The sequence below is a fragment of the Vulpes lagopus genome, chromosome 23 (assembly GCF_018345385.1).
Source record: "Vulpes lagopus strain Blue_001 chromosome 23, ASM1834538v1, whole genome shotgun sequence".
Classification (NCBI taxonomy): domain Eukaryota; kingdom Metazoa; phylum Chordata; class Mammalia; order Carnivora; family Canidae; genus Vulpes; species Vulpes lagopus.
In genome coordinates this window covers 19311253-19337608 of record NC_054846.1, presented here as the reverse complement: position 1 = coordinate 19337608, position 26356 = coordinate 19311253, and the positions used below count along the sequence as shown (strand labels likewise).

Below are 26356 nucleotides of genomic sequence, written 5' to 3'. Positions count from 1 at the left end.
GGACCCTCTTCTCCCCATGGAAAACTATTTGATTCTTGAGGACTTTACCTACTCAGTTCAATTTGGTAGTGTAGATATGACTTCAGAGGTGGTTTGCAGCTAGTATATTTTGACATTTCTGCCAAGGATAAGATTAAGTATGAAATATCAAAATTACGTGTTAAAATAGATGCCATTTTACTTTGTTTCTTCCTGAATAGCCCTTCAGCTGTTGAGGCACATACATTTTTCCCCAGGCAAAATCCCCAGGCTAAAATAACTAAGCCTCATATCTTCAGGAAACCCAGCTTCCCAAACATATTCTGAGGTATCTATCAGCTGTCGTTTCATTCCATATTTAATCATGTAAATGTTACTTGAAAAAGGAGAAATACTCCACTTAAAACATTTTTTGTCGGGCAGCCCAGGTGGCTCAGCGGTTTAGCGCCACCTTCAGCCCAGGGTGTGACCCTGGAGACCCGGGATGAGTCCCACGTGGGGCTCCCTGCATGGAGCCTGCTTCTCCCTCTGCCTGAGTCTCTGCCTCTCTCTGTGTGTGTCTCTCATGAATGAATAAATAAAATCTTAAAAAAAAAAAATTTTGTCAACTGCTCATACTAGATATAATCCATGACAATACTTAATCTTCTATTCCTTCTTTTAAAATGCTGTTCTTTGTTTTAGCAACAGAGTAAGAAGTCACAAGGATTCAAGAACTAATCATTTTTGTACTCAAAATATAACTTTTCCTCCAGAAGTGCCTTCTTGAGTAGTGTGCTACCCTTCATTTGCCACTGGAGAAAGGACCCGCCCAACTGCTAAGATCCAATCCTATCACTTTGCAGTCTCAGACTCTCCAGCAACTTTGAGCCAAAGACCACCATTTTAAGCAGTGACAGATGTTCTGAAGGCTATTCCTCCAAAACTCAGGTAAGAACAAATGTTATTTTAGACGTACATAAATTTAGGAAACAAGTAAAAAAGGTACATAAATAAGTAGCTCTTAAGATCTTTCACACCATCATAGATTAAAAAGAAATGTTTAAGACTTTACACTTAACCCCAAAGCTTTTAAAATTAAGAGAAATTAAAATGCATATTGAATCATCACAGTCTAACAAAGTCAACTTGATTTATGCCATAAGCATTTTTATTTAGCACATAATTCTATCACAAAAAGCTTATAGATTATTACCGCAATACCCACTCAAGTATTAAATCATTATACATTAAGTTATTAAAAAGAATTTTTAAAAGAGAGCCTAAGGGCAGCCCGGGTGGCTCTGCGGTTTGGCACTGCCTTCAGCCCTGGGCGTGATACTGAAGACCCAGGATCGAGTCCCACATAGGGCTCCCTGCGTGGAGCCTGCTTCTCCCTCTGCCTGTGTCTTTGCCTCTCTCTCTCTCTCTCATGAATAAATGAATAAAATCTTTAAAAAAATTTTTTTTAAAAAAAGAGCTTAATTGCCTATTCTTACAACTTAACTCTTATTTCAGATTAGAACCCATCCTGGAAAGCTACAGACAGAATGCCGAAATAGAATTAAGAACTGAAAGGTGAAAAATAGAGAAACAAAACATGACAGGGTAGAGGAGGAGATAATATGAAAAGAAACCTATGAATAAGGAAGATAGATGAAATAAATAAAGCAGGAACTAGAAAACTAACACTCTTCACCTCCTTAAATTTGATAATGCTTATTTTTTTTAAAGCATAATTAACCACTTCTCCATACACAAGGTGGTGGGAGAGGTGCCCCAAGAGATGATACTTACAGTAATGGTTCATAAGGTAAATGAGAGGAGAGGGAGAAAGGTGGGGGGAGAGCATCAATAGCCAATGAGGCAACTCAAGGTGAATATATTAACAGGTTAGTCACCAGCAACACTGGCAACTTCAGAAAGATTAAAAAATAATAATAATAGGAGTCTTCTTCTTTGTAAATCCCTCTGCTAAATGTATGTATAGACACAAACATGTATATCTTGGGTGTTAGGGGGAAAGCGGAGGAAGCAAGAAACTCCTCGAAAGCAGAAATAAGAACTGCCCCCTGAACCATGACAGAATGGAATGTTCCTTCTACCATTGGACCCTAGTCCTGGAACTATGACTCTCATTCCTTCAGATCAAACCCTGCTATATAACCAACTCCAAGGAAGTGACAATAACATTGTGATACTGGGAAGTGTTCTGTTCCTCTGAATAACTTGTCTAAAGTAAGCCATAGCTTAGAAATATTTATGGTACAGTGGTCATAACTGACTCAACCCGCACTCAAAATAGGAAAACAGATAACTACTCTTGGGTGATAGTAAACAGTATTGTTGACAATGGGGCAGCCAGTAAAAGAAACATAGGTGTAAAGTACAAAAATCACTGATCACCCTTTGTCACTGAAGTAACACAAATTCAGCTCTTAAAAAAAAAATACAGTTGCCGCTCCAGTTCTCTGTATAAGAAGCCAATTTTATTCTTGCTTCATTACTTAAATCTAGAAGCAAAGAGATAAATCAATTAATCCTTACAAACTGCTCCTAGGAGCTTCATTTTCCTCAAGGAGTTAAAAGAAGCCTTGACCACTACACAAAGAATATGAAATCTCTGTACTATATTGCTAACACATATCTCCAATTAGGTTTAAAGACATTTTTACAGCCTTTATGCCAAGCTTATATTACTAGATGTTAAAGAATGTGTTGTAGCACTTAAAAGCGCTAAAGCTGGCTCTTGATAACAATGGTTTATGATTATATCTCAAGGAAAGCAGGAATAAGGCTTTTACACAATTTTGTTGTTACATGATGATGTTAAACAGAAACAAAAACAAGTGGCAAGGCCACCCAAAATCTTTTGTTCTCTTTTTTGATACTCTCATCTAGAGGCTAACATATCAAAAGTTATAATTAGATTTTTACCTATCCCTTGGAATAAATTCAGCTAAAAGCTTTTCGAGGCTTTAGGATTAAAAAACTCAAAACAGCAAATGTATTCACATTTTCTAAATCTATCTCTGTCTAAATAATGTAAAATTGTATGTATAAAGCAAACAGGTAAAGGATAGCAAGAATTTTTAATTAGTATTTCATTATAATACTAGTGTGAGAAGAAAGAGGTCAACTATTAATAAGGTACAGATTTCCCACCACTGGGATTTATTCTGAATTCATTTTAAGACCAGGAAGCTGTGATCTAAAAATCTCTACTCTAAAGCCGTTAAAAGTTGAAGTAAATGTACTTTTAAAGTAAGGATTGGGGTTTTTAAGAACAGCTCTTCATACATTAAGCCATGTAGTTCCTGACTATTAATTTGTAATTTTGACTTAGAATCCTAATGCACACTTTTTTAATGATAAATGATTATACAATGGATAGCACATCTATTTTGGATAATAACAGTGCTTAGAGATTTTAATCAAGCACATGGGTTCCTTTTCATTTCTCTTGTTATGTACACATCTCAAAATCACACAAAAGAAAACATAACAAAAAAGAAATATATTCACTAAAATTTAAGGTTATTCCAACAAAAGGGTTAATTAGAGAAACAAATTTTCTCAGACTGCTAATAATGGGAATGACACATATTATGTGCCCATAAGTAATTCTCAGGTATCTTTGATCTTCAGCCCCACGCGGTTTCTGTTGCCTACCGTAGCCTGGCCTCTGGGACTCTCTCAGAACCAGACATCTGGCTACTTTGTTGTTTTAGACTAATCTCCTCCCAGGAGAGCTCAAGAAATGACACCAGGCAAGGAGGGTCCTGGCAAGGGAAAAAACATTACGGTATTAGCAGATTTTTTTTCGAGTGGACGAGAGTATCAAAATTGTCTTCAAATTTCTACAGGGGTCTTAGAAGCTCTTCTGTTATGTGGTTTTACTATGGTGTAATTTTAATAGGATATAAAAATTTTATCTCTTATAAGGCCCATCAACTATATTTAAGAATTCACTGAAAGTGAATCATAGAATCAAACAATGTGTAGGAGAAAGTTGTGGGGAAAAATACAAAATAGATTAATTCTTCACCCATCTGTTAGGGTTGGGTGATGACTGATAAAACAAAGATTTTAATTGTCAGATGAAGGATTACACCGAAATTGTGGGATAATGTCTAAGATTTGCAAATACAAATACAAATTAGGCCAACTCCCTATCATATTTCTTCTTTTAATTGGGAGTTTTGGGAAGAATCTTAACTATCTACCAGAAAGGTTTTATTGAAGTGTACTTCTGTAAAGTGCTTCAGAGGGAGAAACCAAGAGGGAGCAAGAAGTTTAAAAAAAAAAAAAAAAAGTTAAGTCAAGGATAAATGTTATTATTGTTTTTTTTGACAAATGTTAATTTTGAAGCAACACAAATCATCAATAGTTTCCCCCAAAACAACAAATAGTCATCATCAACATCTCTAACTCCTTATTAGGTATTATTGTTCAATTATAAAAATCTATACATTCTAAGAAAAAACATTAATTTACCATTTGTTACATAAATAGAATATAAGCCAAATGGGACAACTGCTTAATCTGTGAACTTTAATGTTTTATCCTAAAATTGCATTTTATCTATTTATAATATATTCAGATAATACATGAAATCAAATGGTACACAATATGACATTTATATTCTTATACAGAATGACCAGAAACTCACCAGATTAGCTAAAACACCTAATGCATTCATCTCATAGGTCATAACTGTTAAAATAAAGTCCTTGTTTTGTATTTAAATTGCCTTTATAATACTAAAAACACCAAACTATATAGTGACTTCTACATCAGGCTGTATTTCATAAATTAATTATTTCAATACCCTATCATAACACCATCTACTCTGTTAACGTCCATTATAATTACAGATGAAATTTTTCAGAAGATGAATGTAAAAAAGACAATCTTAAGCAATAATAATTCATTTAAAATTAAATAATTCCCCAAGTAAAGCAAAAGACTTATATTAGTATGGAATAAGTAAGTCACAAAAAGATAAATACTGTGTGATTCCACTTAAATGAGGTTTCTAGAGTAGTTACATTCATGGATACAGAAAATGAGAGAGTTGGTTGCCACAGGCTAGGGAGAGGGAGGAATGGAGAGTTATTATTTAATGAGTATGGATTTTTATTTTGGGAAGATGAAAAAGTTCTGGAGATGGACAGTGGGGATGATTACACAACAATGTAAGTTTAAATGTATTTAATGCCAATAAATTATATCCTTAAAAATGATTAAAATGGTTAATTTTATGTTAGGTATATTCACCACAATTTTAAAAATTACATTAGATACAAAATAATATGAAAACTTGGGGATCCCTGGGTGGCGCAGCGGTTTGGCGCCTGCCTTTGGCTCAGGGCGCGATCCTGGAGACCCGGGATCGAATCCCACATCAGGCTCCCGGTGCATGGAGCCTGCTTCTCCCTCTGCCTGTGTCTCTGCCTCTCTCTCTCTCTGTGACTCTTGTAAATAAATAATAATAAAAAAAAAAAAAAAAAATTAAAAAAAAAAAAAAAAAAAAAAAAAAAAAAAAAAAGATGAAAACTCAAAGATAATGAAAAATCAGAGCTCTTTTATTTTAAATATCTGTCCTTGACCAAAGATGCATAAATTTTATGAGAAGCATTACCAGTCACACCTTAATGTATATATTCTTTTTTTTTAATTTTTTTTTAATTTTTATTTATTTATGATAGTCACAAAGAGAGAGAGAGAGAGAGAGGCAGAGACATAGGCAGAGGGAGAAGCAGGCTCCATGCACCGGGAGCCTGATGTGGGATTCGATCCCGGGTCTCCAGGATCGCGCCCTGGGCCAAAGGCAAGCGCCAAACCACTGCGCCACCCAGGGATCCCCAATGTATATATTCTTATCGTCATTCAAGTAACAACAACAGAAAAAAGCACAAAATCAGTCTTGGAACACATTAGCAAAAAGGATTCCGGAAAATTCCCCTAAATGTCCAGAGTTTTGTACTTAGCATTAAGAAATTTGCTAGATAACAAAACTATTACTCAATGTTAATCTACATTTCCAAAGAATCAATAGAGGTAGAAAATTCAAGACAATCAATGAGGTATTTTTTTATAATACTGCACACTACTAAGTTATAAAGGACCAGGTCTTCAAGTGGCTTCTAAATATCTTATTATTTTGAATTATATTCAGTTTAGTTCCAGTATTAAGTATACTTAATTATATCCTGTTATTTGAAAATTATACCCATATAATTTTACATTAATTGTAATCAAGTTTAGTTGCATACAAAAAACTACTCTGAATAACAATGCTTATTCAGGAGAGGTATGCTTTTCTCTTTCATGTAAAAGAAGTCTGGAGGTAGGCAAACCACAGTTTGGCATCCCCACAGTTCAAAGGACCCAGAATCCTATTCTTGCTGCTCCACTATGATTAGCAGGCTTTCTCAATCTAAAACTGCTCTTCAAGCTCTAGCCATCAAATCAACATTCCAGGAAGCAGAGGGAGGAAGGAAAATGAAGGCTGCACAACCCACTTTTAAGAAGACATCTTGAATGTGATATGCAATACTTCCATTTATATTTCACTGCCCAGAATTTAGTTATATGGCTTTCAGAACACCAGAAATTCTAGTAAATACAGTTTTTAGCTGGATGACAGTGTGCCCAGCTGAACGATGGGATTCTATTGAAAAGATGAAGGGATAAAAGATATTAGAAAATGATCAGAGATGTCTGATACATATATTAACCAGAATATCCAATTAAATACAACTACTATTGTTGGTAAATAAATGGGTTTCTTTAAAGGGTAAAATATTACTATGATTGGTATTAATTAGTATAATTTTATACAAAAGCATAGGAGTTGTTAAAAAAATCACCATGATGAAAGTAAGAAATTTAAAATTGGGTCAATTGGGGCACCTGGCTGGCTCAGTAGGTAGAACATGTGACTCTTAATTTGGGGTCATGAGTTTGAGTCCCACATTGGGGGTGGAGTCTATTTTAAAATAAATAGGCAAAATAAAACTAGGTCAATTTGAGAAAATAATATCCAATTCAACAGACGGAATCATTTCCTTTCCTTGCAACACAGTGAATTTCCTTAAATACGAATTGAGTGCTTACTAAATAAATGAATGGGGCAGATTCTCCCAATGAGCTAATATTCTGTGTTGGCTTAGACTGAGTCAATGCAGAAACAGAATATAACTTAGGTATGGACAATGATTATAGAATATTCTGTGTTGGCTTAGATTGAGTCAATGCAGAAATAGAATATAACTTAGGTATGGACAATGAAAGTCAATGATTTTCCATCATCCCACCTCTATCCTTTGCCACTACAGGGGAGTGGGGGAGATGTCAGAAAAGAAGCAAAAGAGTGAAAATTAGGACAACTAAACCAATTTCCTATTAGACCCTAACACCCAGACCAAATGTAGAATTATTTCTACAGAATCATACAAGAAGGAGTTTAAATAGATGATATGATTTGACGGTGACTGGAGATTCATTTTAGAGTTACAGTTATAGCTCAAGTTCCTCTCAGTTGGCCATCTATCTCCTTGACTTCTGCAATATCCAAATAAAGATGCAGTGATTCATTTTTAAGAATGCTTGGGAAGCAAGACTTTAAAAAGTAGGTAGCTGTCTAGGAGGAAGGCCTGAGGATACATGACAGCAGCAGGCTTTAGGATGGGTCTTGTGATCACAGCAAAACAGTCACTCATTAGTCATACGAGTTCCAAAGGAAGCTTCCTAACATCTTGCTGCTGAGGGCAGATGCCTCATGGAGTCCCATGGACCCTACAAATACCGGTTATACACAGAGCCAGTGTGGAAGGTAATCCCCCTGTCCTAGAAGACCTTTAGAGACTCTTATTGTCAGAGCAGATAGATCAACACTGATAGCTTCTAGAAGAAGGGATAGTGCCATAGAAGCACATGCCTTTGTCATTATAAGGCCAGGTTCACGATTTGGAAACCTGAGATGTCTCACTCTAGACTGAAATAGAGTTACGCTCCAAGGAAGAGACCACACAATGATGAGATGATGCTGAGGACAGTGACAATAACAAAAGCCCCAGAGGACCATGCAGAGACCTACTAATGAGTCCAGCTTGGTTAAGACTGGTCAGTAGAGGAACTAAAATGCATCAGAAGAAAAGAGGGAGAGACAATGATGAAAAGATAAACAGCAACAGGACAGGAATGAGAAAGGGAAAAGTTCAGAAGATAAAGACAGATTTTAAAAAAACAAAAATAAAAATGAAGCTTTAAAAAAATCAAGTAGACTATCATAGTATGCTCTCCTCTCTCTTCCTACCCTTTTGAGGCAAAAGAAATAAGTGAAGCAATTTTAAAACCAGGGAAAGAAGGAAAGAAAATACTAAATGTTTTCTCAGGTATCATGATAAAACTATGGTTTTCTAAACCAAGGTGGAAAATATTACATTTAACTTCTCTAACCCCAACAGTAGTAACATAACATTCAATAGAACAATCCAATACAATCCAATATAATCTCAATTAATTGTATCAAATAGACTTTCTTTTTTTTTCAAATAGACTTTCTAATCAACATGTTTTAAAAGTCAATCATCCAATAGCATTATCTAATAGCAGTAACATAATAACAAAATAACTATAATGTTTTTTAATTTGCAAAGAATGCTCACATATGTTAATCATTTAACCAGTTAACACTACACGATGTGCATCTATTGCTAGGAAATATTTTATATAACTTAATCAACAGTATAGATTTAGGGAAGAAAGTGGGCATATATTAATATGACTTCTAACATTGAAGTTAATTTTTTGTCTTTATTTAAATAACATTTAAAGAAAAAACACCTACATGGTATCTTACAGTTTTAGATACTAGCTAGAAAGGGCAATATTTGTGGTTGTATTCTCGGTGGGATTGGCTTCCTGGTGGTAGAATTTGGATCTATGGTACCAAAACAAATTCAAAAGCCCTCTTGTATTTGAGGTATGAAAGGAAATCTCAGACTTGGTTACACTTTCTCATCTGGTAGGGAATGGAAATTGCTGAGATGAATTTGAAAACTCTATGACGAGGGTAGTGGTGATCTTTAAACTCTACAATGCTATGATGTATATAGGTTTGGCCTACTTGTGCCACAGACCCACCCACACCATTAGTGTGGTTGTGTTCGGGTGCCTGGTTTTTTCCATTCAGATTTTATGTCTATGGGGCACAGGAAAGTGATCATTCTCCCACCAACTTACTATAAGGAAGCAACATGTGCAGTGAAACGGTCAGTCATAAAGCAATTGCATCCTCAGCCAGCCTGCACTCTTGCTCCCAGAGGCAGGTAAATATGATCCAGACCACCAGGACAGGATTGGTGAATAACACCCCTTCCATCAGGCCCATTCTCGTGGATCTTCCAACTAGTTTATCTTAACCCCACTTGGAAAGCCTTTGAAAAAATTCCCTAACCACTGAGAGACAAGCTGAAAGCCTATCTCTTCAAGAACCATCTTGGGTAGCCCAGGTGGCTCAGCAGTTTAACGCCACCTTCAGCCCAGGGCCTGATCCTGGAGACCCAGGATCGAGTCCCACGTCAGGCTCCTTGCATGGAACCTGCTTCTCCCTCTGTCTGTGTCTCTGCCTCTCTCTCTCTCTCTCTCTCTCTGTGTGTGTGTGTGTGTGTGTGTGTCATGAATAAATTAAAAAATAAAAATCTTAAAAAAAAAAAAAAGACAAGAACCATCTTTCTAACCAGAATCTGTGGGCCTGGCTCAAGCTCTAGGGACCTCTCCAACCTTCTCCTTACCTACCACACCCAACTGCTCATTCAAATCCACCTGTTGTTTATGCTTCTGCCAATTTCCCCCATTTCATGACCAACCACTATGAAAGCACACTACCATTGGATTTTCTTTATACTCTACCTCCCTGTTCCCCCAAAATATCAGCTCGGTGCTCTGTAAATTGCAAGTGTTCAATAATTTGTCTTAAGTTAATAGTACATTGTCCTTTATCTCTCAGAACAATTTCAAACCATCATCTTTAATGAAGAGCCAACACAAGATCTTCCCTTGAAGGTGATTTCTTTTTTTGTGATTTCTGGAATTCTGTTGTTTTTGCTTGGGATATAATATAAAGGGATGAAAGCATCCTGGAGAAGGAATACATACTTTACACCTGTGTGACTTTAGTCAAGTCACCTCACCTCTAAATCCTAATTTGACCAACTATGAAAATCAGGGCAATATAATACTAGTCTTATATATAATTATCAGGAAGTTCAAAAGAGAAAATACAGGTAAAAGCATTTTATAAAATATGCAAAGTAATTTAAAATCTATTTATCACTATAGAAGATGACTTAAAAAAGTATTCTTACACATATTTTAATTCTCAATCTCCTGAAACTTCCATAGGAAAAAATCACTGTTTTAAAGAAAATAATGTTTTGGGCAGCCTAGGTGGTGCAGCAGTTTAGCACCGCCTGTAGCCCAGGGTGTGATACTGGATATCCGGGATCGAGTCCTACATCAGGCTCCCTGCATGGAGCCGGCTTCTCCCTCTACCTGTGCCTCTGCCTCTCTCTCTCTCTATGTCTCTCATGAATAAATAAGTAAAATTTTAAAAAAATGTTTTACCTCATCATTTGTGCCAAAAATATTTATCAAGTATCCACTAATGTCTTCTAATGTCAAAATCATTTCTCCCTACATGAGATATTTCACTAAATAGTTTAAGACTATCTGAAATTAAAAAGGCAAGAAAATAGACTCAAGGTCCCTAAAATGTCTGTGTATATTTTTCATCACTTAGCAGGTTTGAAGATACAAGATCAGCCTTACAGAAATCTTTTATTTCCTTCCAGGCCTGATCAACCATATGAAAATCTTCTATTTCCTTCCAAGCATTAGAAGTGTTCTATTTCCTTCCAAGCATTAGAAGCCTGCCATTTTGGAGGTTGCCACCATATAAGTGGCTGTTGCTGCTGATGTTTACACAAAGCAGAAAAAGTGTGAATAACTGAGCGAAGTAAAAATATTGCAAGAGACAGTCAGTTAAGTATCTGCCTTCAGCCCAGGTCATGATCTCTGGGTCCTGAGATGGAGCCCCCGCATCGGGCCTCCTGCTCAGAGGGGAGTTTGTTTCTCCCTCTCCCTCTGCTCCTTCCCTTGTTCATGTTCACTCTTTCTCTCTCTCAAATAAATAAATAAAATCTTAAAAAAATATATGGCAAGAGACAGCCAATCATGTCTCTTGATTTTTCTATAAAAGTTTATGATATTTCCACAAGTTTATTTAATATAGGTCAAAGTATAGCTAGATATGAATAACTGCCTTAATAAGACTTATTTAAATCAAGATCTGGATAGAGCTAGATTTAAACAAATTCTTTCCAAAATATTCATCAATTCAAATATATTTACTGTCCCCCTGACATCTGCCAAATACTGCACTAGATACTATACAACTTTAAATGAGAAATACACATTCCTTGCCATCAGATGGAATCTTCACTGAGATACACAGGCCTTTGCTGTGCTACATGTGCCTTGATGGGGTAAATCCCATGGTGCCCTGGCAGAGAGATGGGAAAGCTTCCTGAAGGGAGACCTGCAGTCAGGTAGAAAAACCAGTACCTACACAACTTCGTAGGGATCATTTTTTAATACAACTGCTGGCTTTTTTGGTCCAGTTATAAGTCAATCTTTATTTTTCTCACCTATATGGAGTACTGAGCCACGTATACATGGAGAGGTTTTAGCGCCACCTATCCTAGCTCCAATGTTAACTGAGGGACAGGCCAAAAAGGGAAGGATAGGAACCCAGGCACTGGAGCAGAGGACCTGCTTTACAATCAATCACAGCTCCTTTTTCTGTGCTATGTGATGCTGGACAAGTTCCTTACCTCTTTGTGGCAGTTTTCTCATCTATAAAATGGGGATAATAATAGTACCTAACTCAAAAGGTTGTTAAAAGGATTGAAAGAGTTAATACAGGCAGAGCACATAGAACAAGGACTGGCACAGCATGTGCTATAAAAGCACTGGCTAAAACTGTGGAAGGAGCCTCGGTGTCCATCAAAAGATGAATGGATAAAGAAGATGTGGTTTATGTATACAATGGAATATTACACAGCCATTAGAAACGACAAATACCCACCATTTGCTTCGACGTGGATGGAACTGAAGGGTATTATGCTGAGTGAAATAAGTCAATCAGAGGACAAACATTATATGGTCTCATTCATTTGGGGAATATAAAAAATAGTGAAAGGGAATAAAGGGGAAAGGAGAAAAAAATAAGTGGGAAATATCAGAAAGGGAGACAGAACATGAAAGACTCCTAACTCTGGGAAACGAACCAGGGGGTGGTGGAAGGGGAGGTGGGCGGAGGGGGGTGGGGGTGACTGGGTGACGGGTACTGAGGTGGGCACTGACGGGATGAGCACTGGGTGTTATTCTATATGTTGGCAAATTGAACACCAATAAAAAATAAATTTATAAAAAAAAAAAAAAAAAAGCACTGGCTAGGGGATCCCTGAGTGGCTCAGCGGTTTGGCTCCTGCCTTTGGCCCAGGGCGTGATCCTGGAGTCCCGGGATCAAGTCCCGCATCAGGCTCCCTGCATGGAGCCTGCTTCTCCCTCTCCCTCTCCCTCTCACTCTCCCTCTCCCTCTCTCTCTCTCTTTCTCTCCCCCTCTGCCTGTGTCTCTGTCTCTCTGTGTCTCTCATTAATAAATAAATAAAATCTTAAAAATTTTTTTAAAAAAGCATTGGCTATTATTATTTTGATGACAAGAGCTTACTGTCATTGCAGATGTCTCTTCCTGTATGGGTTAGTGGCTAGCTAAACCCACTTAGGGCACAGGAACTGCCCACAAAAGTAAGTTAACAGTGCCTTCTGGATTGTTGCAGTTCTTGGTCACTCCACCATCCTGCTGGGTCCTTTTCATCCCCCCAGGTCAGAAATTAGGGAAGTGCTGGGGAAAATGCTAGCATTCCTTCATACCGCTAAAGGACTTTGTCAAAATCTGAGGTTAGGCTCCTTCCAACCAGGGAAAGGCTCTTTTATTTAGCAAACAAGCTTCTAACTCAACTTCTTTCCTCTTTCTCTACTGATAGTCAACTTATAATGAATTAGGCCTGAAGCCCTAAAACTTTATCAACCATGGGCCAACTGTTTCTTAAAGTGGACTCCTTTTGAACCTTCAGAAGTATTTCAAACACAATCTGAAAATGAAAAATTTTAAAAAAGAACTACATAATTCCTCCAACAAAAATTCTATCTTTGGTTATCTGCAAAAAAAACATGATATGGAACCAACAGGATTCACATCTCATTACAGACGACTTGGGCATTGCAGATCCTTTTTTAATTTTAATACCAGCTCTCATTTTTCATAAGAGAATGTGACTATATACCCCACCTTTTTAATGGCAAGTGTACAAACACACGGCAGAATAGCTGGTAATTAAAACTATTGAGGAACTGCAAATATCGCACCTTGGAGGAACAAAAAGAATAAATGCATGCCAACAAAGGCAGAGCACAAATGTAATGAGTATTTATGGTGACTTATTTTGGTAAGGCGTATTATTCATTCCCTGTTGTCCCTGATAAGGGGAGCCACAAAAATTGAAGTGTTTTTCACAGGCTAACTCATCACGTATTCAAAAAACATGACTATGCATAAATATATAAATATATTTTACCTCATACAGTTAATTTCTCAGACTGTTTTTCAGAATTAAACTATCATGGTACCATCTGAGAAAATGTACGATTTTCAAAACAGTGTGAATATAATTGTAATTAGACAGGAACTTTGTCTTAGAGTTAGTGTCTGAAAGATCATTAAATAAGCAACTCTATGGAGCATCAACTGAAAACTTCCCACAATAAGTTCTCTTAACAAAATTTAAAATGTACTTGCATTAATGAGAAAATATTTCTTATCTAGACAGAATACTGTTCGAGTCTTTTCCACTTTCTTCTGGCAAAGTAAGTTTATAAAAATATCCCTAAAGGAGAGATTGAGAACACAAACTTATGGAAATTACTGTCAGGTAAGTGACTTCACTATTGTTTTGAACAACTCTTTTGGGACCATTACATGACTATGATGAAATTGGAATCACTTTCTAGTTTCCCCAAATACTCCTTTGCCATTGTTAGTATGGATACCCTTGTACAGCATTAAAAGGATCAAAGAAAAGCAGTTCCTGAATAGAAAATTCAAAAATTGATTGGAGAGCCAAATACAAGCAAAAATATCTGATAAAGGGTAGGTGTCATGACAGAGGTACAAAAGAAGTACCATGGAAGGCAGGAAAGATTAATTCTGACTGGGCATCTGCAACAGCTTCTGGAAAAGAAATGGTATTTGATTTAGGCCTTGACCGATAAGCAGGACTTCATCTGGTAGATATGGGGGATGAAGAGGTCTGTACTGAAGGAGCAGATTGTTCAATTGAGCTGACAACAAACAGCAGAAGAGTTGATCAGGAACACAAAGTTCCCAGGGTGGTCCAAGGACCAACACCAAAGGAGCCATCTACAAGTGACAGGCAGTCAGGAATCCCCCTTTGGAGAGATCAAAGGCCAATGAGTTTGTCCAGAAGATCAGAAGAGCTGACGCAAGAGGAAATATGGATGGCAGGTTTCCACCACAATTTAGGAAAGTATTTTTCAAACTGTGGTTCACAAATCAATTTAGTGAATACTGACTGGCATTTTCTTTCCAAAATGGAAGAGAGGAAAGGAAAAGGAAGGGAAGAAAAAGGAGAAAGAGGGGATCCCTGGGTGGCTCAGTGGTTTAGCACCTGCCTTTGGCCCAGAGCGTGATCCTGGAATCCCAGGATCAAGTCCCACATTGGGCTCCCTGCGTGGAGCCTGCTTCTCCCTCTGCCTGTGTCTCTGCCTCTCTCTCTCTCTCTCTCTGTCTCTCATGAATAAATAAAATAAATAAAAGAGGAGAAAGGTGGATGGAAAGTGGGGGAAGAAAGGGGAAGAGAGAGTGAATTACATAATAGCGTTACTATGGAAACTCTTCCATTTCTATCAGTGGGTTCCATCTAAAAAAATTTAAAATCACTTATTTAGAGGGCCAATATCTTGTCGTTTGATTAGAATGCAGCTCAGTCCCACTCAATATATTCAGACTATTAGTTTGGATCCAAGTGTTCTTAGTCATGAATAATCCGCTTGAAAAATCTTACTCCACTAAGCAGGATATTTTCATTAGGTACATCAGAGACAAAACCTGATGTCTTCATAATGCAAGTAAAGCTTAAAAGGATCATTTTCAAAATCTGTAGCAATGCAGTAAAGATTTAGCTTGATTCCTTTAGTCTGATAGATGCTGAACACTTTCATATAAAAGATACATGTATAATACAATCCTTTTTTATGAAGCATATAATCTCATAGGGAAAGTTAAGTTGAGAAAGCATAAAGATCTACAATTAATGCAATAAAGTCAGTCATATTTCACCAAGAAGCAAACAGCTTAAAATAACAGGTTACCTCCTCCCATATCCTCCCATATATCTTAGCATAAATACAGACAACAAACTAATGGTTGCCAGAAGGGAGGGTGATAGGATGGGCAAAATGGGTTTAGGGGAGTGGGAGGTATAGGCTTCCAGTCATGGAATGAATAAGTCATGGGGATGAAAGGCACAGAACAGGAATACAGTCAATGGTATCGTAATAATCGCTGTATGATGACAGATGGTAGCTATACTTGCAGTGAGCACAGCACTGCATATAGACTTATCAAATCACTATATTGTGTATCTGAAACTAATGTAACATTGTGTGTCAGCTTCAATTTTAAAAGATAAATAAATCAAATATATAGGACCTTTTATTTTTTTTTCCCAAAGTATTTTCATCTAAAACAACCATGTTGGGGCAGCTGGCTGGCTCAGTCGGTGGAGCATAAAACTCTTGATATCAGGGTTGTAGGTTCCAGCCCCACGTTGGGTGTAGAGATTACTTAAAAAGAAAATCCTGGGCAGCCTGGGTGGCTCAGCGGTTTAGCGCTGCCTTCAGCCCAGGGCGTGTTCCTGGAGTCCCAGGATAGAGTCCCATGTCAGGCTTCCTGCATGGAGCCTGCTTCTCCCTCTGCCTGTGTCTCTGCCTCTCCCTCTCTCTTTCTCAATCTCTCTGATGAATAAATAAATAAAATCTTTAAAAAAAAAATCCTTAAAATAAATAAATAATTTTTTACAATAAAACAACCCTGTCTCCTGAAACCAATATTACACTCTATGTTAACTAACTGGAATTTAAATAAAAGCTTGGAGAAAAGTAAGTGAATAATCTGTCTACACACAATTGATTAAAAAGCTAAAAAAAGAGAATACCAAGGATCACAGAACTGGTTAGGAATAGGACCAATGGAAGAAGCTAAGTCTTTCCACATCCAATTTATTGATATTTCCATTAACTCCATAGTTCAGTAAATCATTGAGAGTAAGCTCCTATTTTCAGTAGTAACAACTTTATAAGTATATACAAATACATGAGTGGCTAGCATGTAGTTAACGCACAGATAAGCCACAAAGCCTAAGAAAGGTACATGCCCAGAATTTGAAAATACAGATAAAAATAGTCGAATTCCTTATAATCAGATACAACAAATATGAATATTAAAAAAATTAGATTAGCCAAGAAAAAAGCTGTAAGTATGTTGTTTAAACTAGTGTTTCCTCAAGATCACTAATGAATCCAGGGTACCTCCCTAAAAAGGAAGTTTGATATTTAAAATGTAATTAGCTGAAATAAACAAAATTATTGAAAATATCTTATATGGGTCCTAATATATACAGACAGTCTGATACTGAAAAAGAATTAGATAACAAATTTTCAATGTAGGACAATTCAAGGGAGACATGGTAACCTGATTGTTTTTGTGGTTGGTCAGTTTGTTGACTGGAATGGAACAAGGGTAGTTTTCCAGGCTTTACAGTTTATTTTATTTATTTATTTATTTATTTATTTATTTATTTATTTATTTATTTATTTTGGCTTTACAGTTTAGAGGAAACATCCTACAAATCTATTCAATCCCCTTTATCTAGTTCTAAATTCCCAAAGCAACCTTTCTACTACTAATACATTTCCCCATGCCATTTCATTCCCAGAAGGTAATCTTGAATATCTAATATTTCAGGTTATGGTAAGAAATATTTATATAAAAAATACTGAAGAACTATAATATAAACTAATAAACTGGGATTATCCAGCTTATTAAAATAAATTTATTTAAACACTATCACTTTATATTACAATTTACTATTTATGCTTTATATTACTAAACTGAAAATTCTATGAAGGTACTATATATAGCAGCACTCAACACATATATCTTTTTAAAGATTTTATTTATTTATTCATTAGAGACACAGAGAGAGAGACAGCCAGAGACAGAGGCAGAGGGAGAAGCAGGCTCCATGCAGGGAGCCTGACCTGGGACTTGATCCAGGGGTCTCCAGGATCATGCCCTGGGGTGAAGGCTGCACTAAACCGCTGAGCCACCCAGACTGCCCTCAACACATATTTTTGAACTAGTGAATGAAGTGAGTAAATGAGTAAACTCAGAAGATCAAATTCTGATGAGTGAAATAAGTCAATCGGAGAAGGACAAACATTATATGGTCTCATTCATTTGGGGAATATAAATAATAGTGAAAGGGAATAGAAGGGAGGGGAGAAGAAATGTGTGGGAAATATCAGAAAGGGAGACTGAACATAAAGACTCCTAACTCTGGGAAATGAACTAGGGGTGGTGGAAGGGGAGGGGGGGGGGAGGTGAATGGGTGATGGGCACTGAGGGGAGCGCTTGACGGGATGAGCACTGGGTGTTATTCTGTATGTTGGCAAATTGAACACCAATAAAAAATAATTATTAAAAAAATAAAAAAAGAAGATCAAATTCTTGAGAAAGCAATAACTAGATGATTTCATCAATGACAAATCTCTACAAAGATGATGCTATGATGCTGATGCTTGTTTAATATGTTCCTGAGCAATTTGTAATTACTTCTGCATATGATTTCATGAGATCCTTATAAGCCATCCTATGAAATAAGGATGCAAAGATTATTTGGATGAGGAAACCAAGGCTCAGAGAGGTCCAGGGTTTACCTGGTGTGACCACTCAGACCACTAAGTAAGTAAAAGCAGGTGTCAAACACCTGCTTTGATTCCTTGGCAAATGCACCCTTTGCTAAAAATCAGATGGCCTAGCAGCACGGCCACAGCACTGTGGTGATGTTGCACCACAGTGTGTTAAGCTGGCATTGGTTAAATACTTCTCACCCGTGATCAGGACTGGTCCTTATGTCCGAGGCAGAGATAGACCGAAAGGGGGGCGGTGGTGGTGGTGGTCAAACGACTTCAGCTATAGAAAAGACCCAGAAACGGGAATCTGGCAATGCTAAACAAAGTGTTTGAAGATCAGGTACCTGGAAGACATTCCCATTAGGATGGAAAAGGAGCCAGACAAGAAAAAAAAAAAAGGAATGATCAGAGACAGGAGGAAGAGAATTAGGAGAGAAGAGTGTCAGGGAAGCAAAAGGACGCAAGAGGCAAGTAGCTATGGTGTCAAAGGCTACAGTTAAATCAAGGAGAATAAGGACTGAGAATGAGCCACTAGATCAGGTGAACACAGATCACTGCCAACCATTAAGGGGACCATCTTGGTTAGAATGGTAGAAATGAAAGACAAATGAGAGAATTCTAAGTTACATACAAAATTCTTGAGCAATCTCGACATGTTTCAAACAAGTTTTATAGCAGCTTTAAAACAAACACAGGCAACTTTTTGTAAAGCTTCTAAGAATGCTAACCCCACCCAGAAGATGAGACTAGGGTTAAAAGGTACATATAGCAGAAGAGTAGGGCCCTGCAATTTCTCACTGCTGCTGCTGTTCTGCTCTTCCATCTGCCAGAGAGGAAGAACGGTTACCACCCTAGAGAGCACAGGAGGCTGCAGAGAAAGAAGTGCACATAACCCAGCTTACAAGAGGGCTCAACACTGATAGCCTTTTTCGGAAACGAGATTTCTCCAGGAAGCCATTTAACTTCCATTGCAAGCAAAAGCACTAACGGACCCCATTTAACAGAAGAGAAAGGCAAGGCACAGAAAAGCTGAGTGATTGCTAAAGCTAAGACAGTGACTGACAGGTCAGGTTTCCTTCTCACTTCAAGTCGGCTCTCTGCTGATCAGATCTACTCTAAATGCCTTTATAAATGTTTCAATGAATCTTATCTTCATGCATTGGATTAGCAAGATCAACTCCCCACTGATAATGCAAAATAACCCTGAAATGTTTCATGCCTGACTGATAAGCCAGAAATTGAACTTTCTGTCTCCATTTGGACTGTGATGATCTTGATCTTTCACCTCTAGCAAAAATCTTCTCACAGCTGTAATTTTAAAGTTAGTAATGAGTGCTTCATTTGCTTTCCAAGCAGACAGAACACCTTTTTTAAATACACTCAGACTGCCATGACCTTCGTCTATGACTTAAAGAGTTCACCACATGTAATAATTTTCTTTGCTCAAGAGACATTCTTAAATTTTCTTTGAAGAGATTTGGGCAATAGCCCCATTGATGAAATTAAACACATGCACACTTTTTAACTTAATTACCTTTCTGCTATACCTGAAATCAAAACTTTTCTTTCAGTGTGTTTGGAATTCCACATGACTACCAAAGGGCTTTAAAATCCTTCAACCTGCTAATTAAAATATAACAAAAATGCTAACTAAATACGTTTACATTAAAAGAAGCATAACATCTTAACCCTAGACTCAGCAAAGGAATAGCCCTACTGCCTTCAAGAAGCAAACACAGTCCAAATTCCTAAACTCAAGTTCTGACTGTCCTACATAGGTGAATGGGGCTCAACTCACTTGGGGTTCATTTTAGGTTTTTTCTTACACCAAAAATGGAAAACGACAATTTGATTTAAAAAAAAAAAAAAAAAAGGACCAATACAAAGCCATTTTACTCTGCTTTACCTCTTTTTGTGAGGTTTATATCATGAAATAGAGGTTTTGAGTGGTATAATATCACAATAAATGTAGACTTCTGAAGGCAGATCTCATTCTCCTTTTATGCCCTGTGGTAGAAGGCAGTGTCTACATAAAGTGGGAGCTTAACTTCTGATTGAGTATTACATTTCTAAAGCTAGAAGGCTAGCGAACACAGCAGTGTTTATTATGCTTTAAACTGTATATATGTTTTACACACCTTTTGTAGATATAATTCATAATTTTTAAAGGAGAATGCTGAGGATCATCCACCATACATTCTAATTCAACAGATCTAAGGTAGAGATAAGGATACCCTCCCCAGCCCCCCACCCACAGAATCTATGGGATTCACTTTGAGAAACAGAAAATAAACGAACCAACATAAATAACATGCATGTAATCAGTACACTACAGTGGTCAGTGTACCTTATTTTCATAGTTCAAACTACCAGGCTTATTAGCTTTAAACATAGATTAGAGTTTAGCATAAAATACTCTCAGACCTGACCGGAAACTCTTCCTACCTTGCCCTGATTTTTACTTATTATGTTTCTTAATGCTTTTCTTTTTATTTTTTTCCTTCAAATATTTGAAGGCAGAAATCCTTAATTATATTTCTCTCTTAACTGGTTTAATGCTCAGACTCAGAAAATCTTACAAGGTTGTACAGTTTTGCATCTTTACTCAGGAACCCAAAACCTAGTATTTACTACACATTTTTAGTCATTGGCTATTAGCTGAATCCTTCCTTTTCTCAGCTTGCAAAAGAAGAAATACTGAAGCAAAGAAGGATAGTGTAATTTTTTTTCCAAACCCTACCTTTCTAGCTTTTTTCATATAACAACAGCATAAGTAACAGAGAAATGAAATATCTCTATAACAACAGCATGAAAACTACAGAACTCTCTCCAAACTTGGAAAAATAATGTACCAGTTTCTTGAAGAAGAAACTTCTTTCATAATCCCTGTGGCATTTACTATAAGACAGAAGTTCCATGAATTTAAACAGAATGATTCCCTTAGCAAGTCCCCTAAGGTTTTAAACATCTGTAAAGCTGTGTGTGTGTGTGTGTGTGTGTGTATATGTGCGGGGAATCTTATTTTTTACCACAGAACTTTACATTCAGAACATAAATGTAAACGAAACAAATGTATACAGTGGTAAACAAAGAATTAGTGTTTATTTCATGTCTCCCACATTACAATAAAATAGAAAACACGTTGACCTATCACTTCCTTATATTTGGCAATGAATCAGGGTTCACCAAGTCTTACTACTTTTTCTGTTATTTAAAAAAGGAACTAAAATTGCATGTGCACGTGCGCACACACACAAGTGCTCACATGTAGACACACATATGCACACACACACGCACTACCATATAACCACCAATCAGACTGTGTCAACCACACACCCTATAATCATGGTTTTGAAAAGTACATTTAAAACACTGGAATGAATAAATAATGATCACAAAAAAAGAACCTAGCCATGTTTCTAATATTTAAATGGAAGTAGTTTAAAATTTAAAAGCCACAAAATAAGACTGTCAGTCAGCTATGCCCTTAAACAATCTCATTTTAATATCTAAAGAATATGCTAGCATTCCAACATATATGCATTATTATGCACATACGTTTACTTTCTTTTGCTGCTAAAAATGATTATAAACTCCAGTTTATAATCACTGAAACAAAAATAATCTAACTTATAAAAACAAATTGTTTTTTAACTTTAACTAGGAATAGTAAGGCTATTTCTTGCTGAAGTACAAGCTGTGAGTTTAAGGAATGTGATAACTTTGAAATCATGACAAAACCTTTTGGTAACCAACAGTTTTAGGAAAAAATATTTAAAATGAAAGGTGTATAAGTAACAGAAAAAACTTCCTTCTAAGTTATATAGAACAACTCTGCAAAATAAATATGAAATCATTTCAAGTGACTCTATTACACCTGCATACATCCCCCAAATCATTAAATACAAATATGTTACACAATCTCACATTTCCTTTAATACATGAGAGCATATACTAAACATATGTGTTTATATTAAAGATGTATATACAAATATTTGAAAGCATAAACTAAATGTAAACAAGACTGATAACACAAAATCTAGAAGGAAAGTTTTCTTACATGTTACAACTACTGCAGAGAACAGTTTGAAAGGACAGTGCAACATGGAAATGTGCCCGGTAGTTTTCCTACCATGTTGAACAGAGAATCACATCACAGAGAAGTAGAATCAAAATCTTTACCTAGTGGTACCTGACAGTGGACTCTGCTTTTGGGCCTTTTCATTTTACATGCACCAATTTACAATGCATCCTTAAATTAGATTATTTCCAATATGTTATAGAAAAGATGAATCTTCACATTTACTTCGGCAAAAGCTTATATTCAGTTACCTTATAACATTACTTTAGAAAAACATTAAACTTAAAAGCATCTAATATCTTTACTTGAAGATCACTTTCTTCCACAATCTGATATAAATATTTTAAAAGTCTATTCATTTCATATCAAAAGATACAACCCAACTGGACTTCGCAAGCTCAATTTTCAATATCTATGAAAATTGTAACTTACTCCCCAGGACTACAAAAATGCTCGATGATGATAAAGTCGCACAATATAATCATTTAACAAACTAAACCAATGATATTAGAAAACAAATTCAACATTATTATCATGCAACATCAAAGCAAATAATTTAAATATCTACTGGAGAATAAACATGTAAATATAATTTCTAATGCTATATATTAATGTCAAGAAAATGAGTGAACTTTGAACTTCTGCCAAAAGACATCTGAGAACAAAAAGGTTTTTTAGTTTTAAAGCACTTAAGGGAGTCACATCAGAGAGAAAGAGACAAATGACAACTTTAAGCCAATTAATTATACCAAAAAAGACCCTTTCCTCAGTCTTCAAAAGCAGTAGAAAGATAATCATGACAAAGACAGTCTAAGAGTCCTGTAACTCCTCTAGCTCACTAATTATGTGGCAACTAAAAAGAACTATCCAGCATAATGAAACTCTGGATAAATCCAACTCTGTAAATTCCATTTCTACACTAAGAAACTAAATGTGGCTAAGAGAAAGCATGATGCCGGGCTTCATTTTTTTTTTAATTTTATTTATTCATGGGAGACAGAGAGACAGAGAGAGACAGAGACACAGGCAGAGGGAGAAGGAGGCCCCATGCAGGAAGCCCAAGGTGGGACTGGATTCTGAGGTCTGGGACCATGTCCTGAGCCAAAGGCAGAAGCCCAACCGCTGAACCACCCAGCCATCCCCAGGCTTTATTTTAAATGCATGACCACAGGTTTCAGCTGGTTCCTTAGTGCTTCCAGCAATGCTACCATACTCTCCAGTTAATTCAGTCTCCTAGATGGTAATTGCAATTTTATCCTCTCATCTCAAACATAATACCCCCTACTCCAACATCACTTTCAGCTGCTGAGAAAAAAAGTAAAAATCAGAAGAGTACGTGGGCAGCCCGGTGGCTCAGCGGTTTAGCGTCGCCTTCAGCCCAGGGTGTGATACTGGAGACCTGGGATAGTGTCCCACGTCAGGCTCCCTGCATGGAGCCTGCTTCTACCTGTGTCTGTGCCTCTCTCTCTCTCTCTCTCTCTCTCTTGTGTGTCTCATGAATAAATAAATAAATAAAACCTAAAAAACAAACAAACCAGAAGAGTACAAAGAAAATGAGAAGAGAGCTAAGAAACAAAAAATCATCACAACTCCCAAGTGTACCCTTTCTACCCATTTCATGGATCTCTATCCACACACTGTCTTTTCTCCAGTTATCATCAATAAATGATCCAAGCTCCTACTGAAGTTCATGCAACCCAATACCATTCTCTTCCTCTTGACCATATAAATTACTTCAGCACTCTCTTAAATCAACAACTTCCTCTCAACTATATAATCCCCATTATGATGGAAACATACTATCATTTCTGGGGCATCTAGGTGGTACAATGAATTAAGCATTCTACTCTTGATTTTGGCTCCGGTTGTGATCTCAGGGTCATGAGATTGAGCCCCACTCAGCACTCAGGGGGGAGTCTGCTTGAGATTCTCACTCCTTCTCTGCCTCTCCTGCTCATGCTCTATCTAAAATAAATAAATAAATCTTTAAAAAAAATACTGTCATTTCTGCATTTAAAAAAATCTTGACCTCGTATCCCTCTTTAAATATAGCCCCATTTCTCTCTTCCCTTTTGTAACAAAGGACTTCAGAACAGTTGTGTATACTTTCTGTCTCTAACTCCTCTCCTCTTATTCTTCCTTGAGCCCATTCCAAATAAGCTTTTGTCCCTACTCCACAAAACCACTCTGGTTGAAGTTACCAATAACCTCCATGTAGATTAATTCAATGGTCAATTCTCAGAATTCATTTTACACAAGTCATATCAGGAACTTGACATGGCTGATTATACCCTCCTCCTTCCAACACTGGCTTCCAGGATACCACACTCTCTTTTTTCTCCTTCTGTCTAATCTTCTCTGTTGCCTTTGCTGGTTACTCCTCATTCTGTGACCTCTTAATGTTGGAGGGTCCCAGAGCTCAGTCCTTTTACTTCATGTCCTTTCTAACTATGCCCTCTTCGCAAGTAATCTCATCCAATTTTTGCTTTAAATGCCATTCGATTAAAAAAAAAAAACAATAGAACGGACTAATGAAACCAAGAATTGGTTCTTTGAGAAGACCAGCAAAATTGTTAAATCTCTAGCAAGATTCACTAAAAAAGAAAGAGGGAGTACCCAAATAAACAAAGTTACTAATGAAAGAGGAGAAATAACAACCAACACCACAGAAATACAAACATTTATAACAGAGTATTTTTAAAAACCTATATGCCAAGAAGTTGGACAACTTAGAAGAAATGAATAAATTCCTAGAAACATATAACCTACCAAACTGAAGCTGAAAGAAATAGAAAATTTGAACAGATCAATGAAAGTGAATCAGTAATAATAAAAAAAAAAAACTCAAAAAATAAAAGTCCAGGACCAGACAGCTCCATCGGCAAATTCTACCAAACATTTAAAGAGTTAATATCCATTTTCTCAAACTAGTCCAAAAAATATAAGAGGAAGGAAAACTTCCAAATTCATTCTATGAAGCCAGCATTACCCTGATGCACAAACCACATAAAAACACTACAAAAAAGAGAACTACAGGCTAATATCTCTCATGAATATAGATGTAAAAATCCTCAACAAAATATTAGCAAACTGAATCCAACAATATATTTTTAAAAACCATATACCATGATCAAGTAGGTTATGTTCCTGAGGCAGAAGGGTGGTTCAATATTTGCAAAGCAATCAATGTGACATGTCACATCAATAAGAGAAAAGATAAAAACTATATGATCAGTTCCACAGATCCAGAAAAAGCATTTTACAAAGTACAACATCCACTCCTGATAAAAACCTTCTGCAACCCCATTCTTTCACTTACTCAGTCTAAAGTCCTGGAGTCATTCATGACCTCTCTGTTTCTCTCATATCCCACATTTAATTCATCAGCATATCTTCTACATCCAGTATCCAACCACCTTTACTACCTTCACTACCATCCTACTCTTCGAAAGACATTGGTTGAGAAAATGAAGACAAGCTACAGACTGGTAGAGAATATTTACAAAGCATAGATCTATGAAGGACCTGTATCTAGAATATATAAAACTCACAACACTGATCAATAATAAAACAAACCATCTAGCTAAAAAATAAAAAGCCAAAAGATTTGATATTTCACCAAAGAAGACATGTACAGCAAGTAAATACATGAAAAGATAATAATGCTCAACATTATTAGTAGGTGGGAAAGATAAATCAAATTAAAACCACAATGAGATATCACTAGATACATATTAGAATGGCTGAGTTAAAAAAGACTGACAATAAAAAAGAAAAAAAAAAAAAGACTGACAATATCAAGTGCTGATGAGATATGGAGCATAAGACCTCCATACACTGCTATCTGAAATGTAAAATGGTACAATCACTTGGGAAAATAGCTTGGCAATTTCTTAAAAAGTTAAATATACACCTGTGGTCAAAGAAGAGTGTTTCTTTATTGATAGAAATGGTCTACTTCAGAAGCTATTTAGAGATGATTTAGAACAATTTATTGGTGATTTTTCCGTTGGTTGAAAAATGCTAAGTCATACACCTCCAGGTGATCCAAACACTGAAAAGTACCTTTCCTTGGATTGCTTGTCATCTGTCTCCTAATTTCCCACTGAGGTAGAAAAATCACCATCTCTATTTCATTTACCTCCCTTGCTCTTCTCTTCGAAATCCTAATTTCCACTCATCATCATTAAT

The 26356-nt window shown here is 36.5% G+C and overlaps 1 protein-coding gene across 3 annotated transcripts in view; it reads right to left on the bottom strand.

The window, feature by feature from the left end:
* SLC10A7 (solute carrier family 10 member 7) overlaps positions 1 to 26356 on the bottom strand; it is a 241205-nt gene that overhangs the window by 197160 nt on the left and 17689 nt on the right. The window lies entirely within an intron of this gene.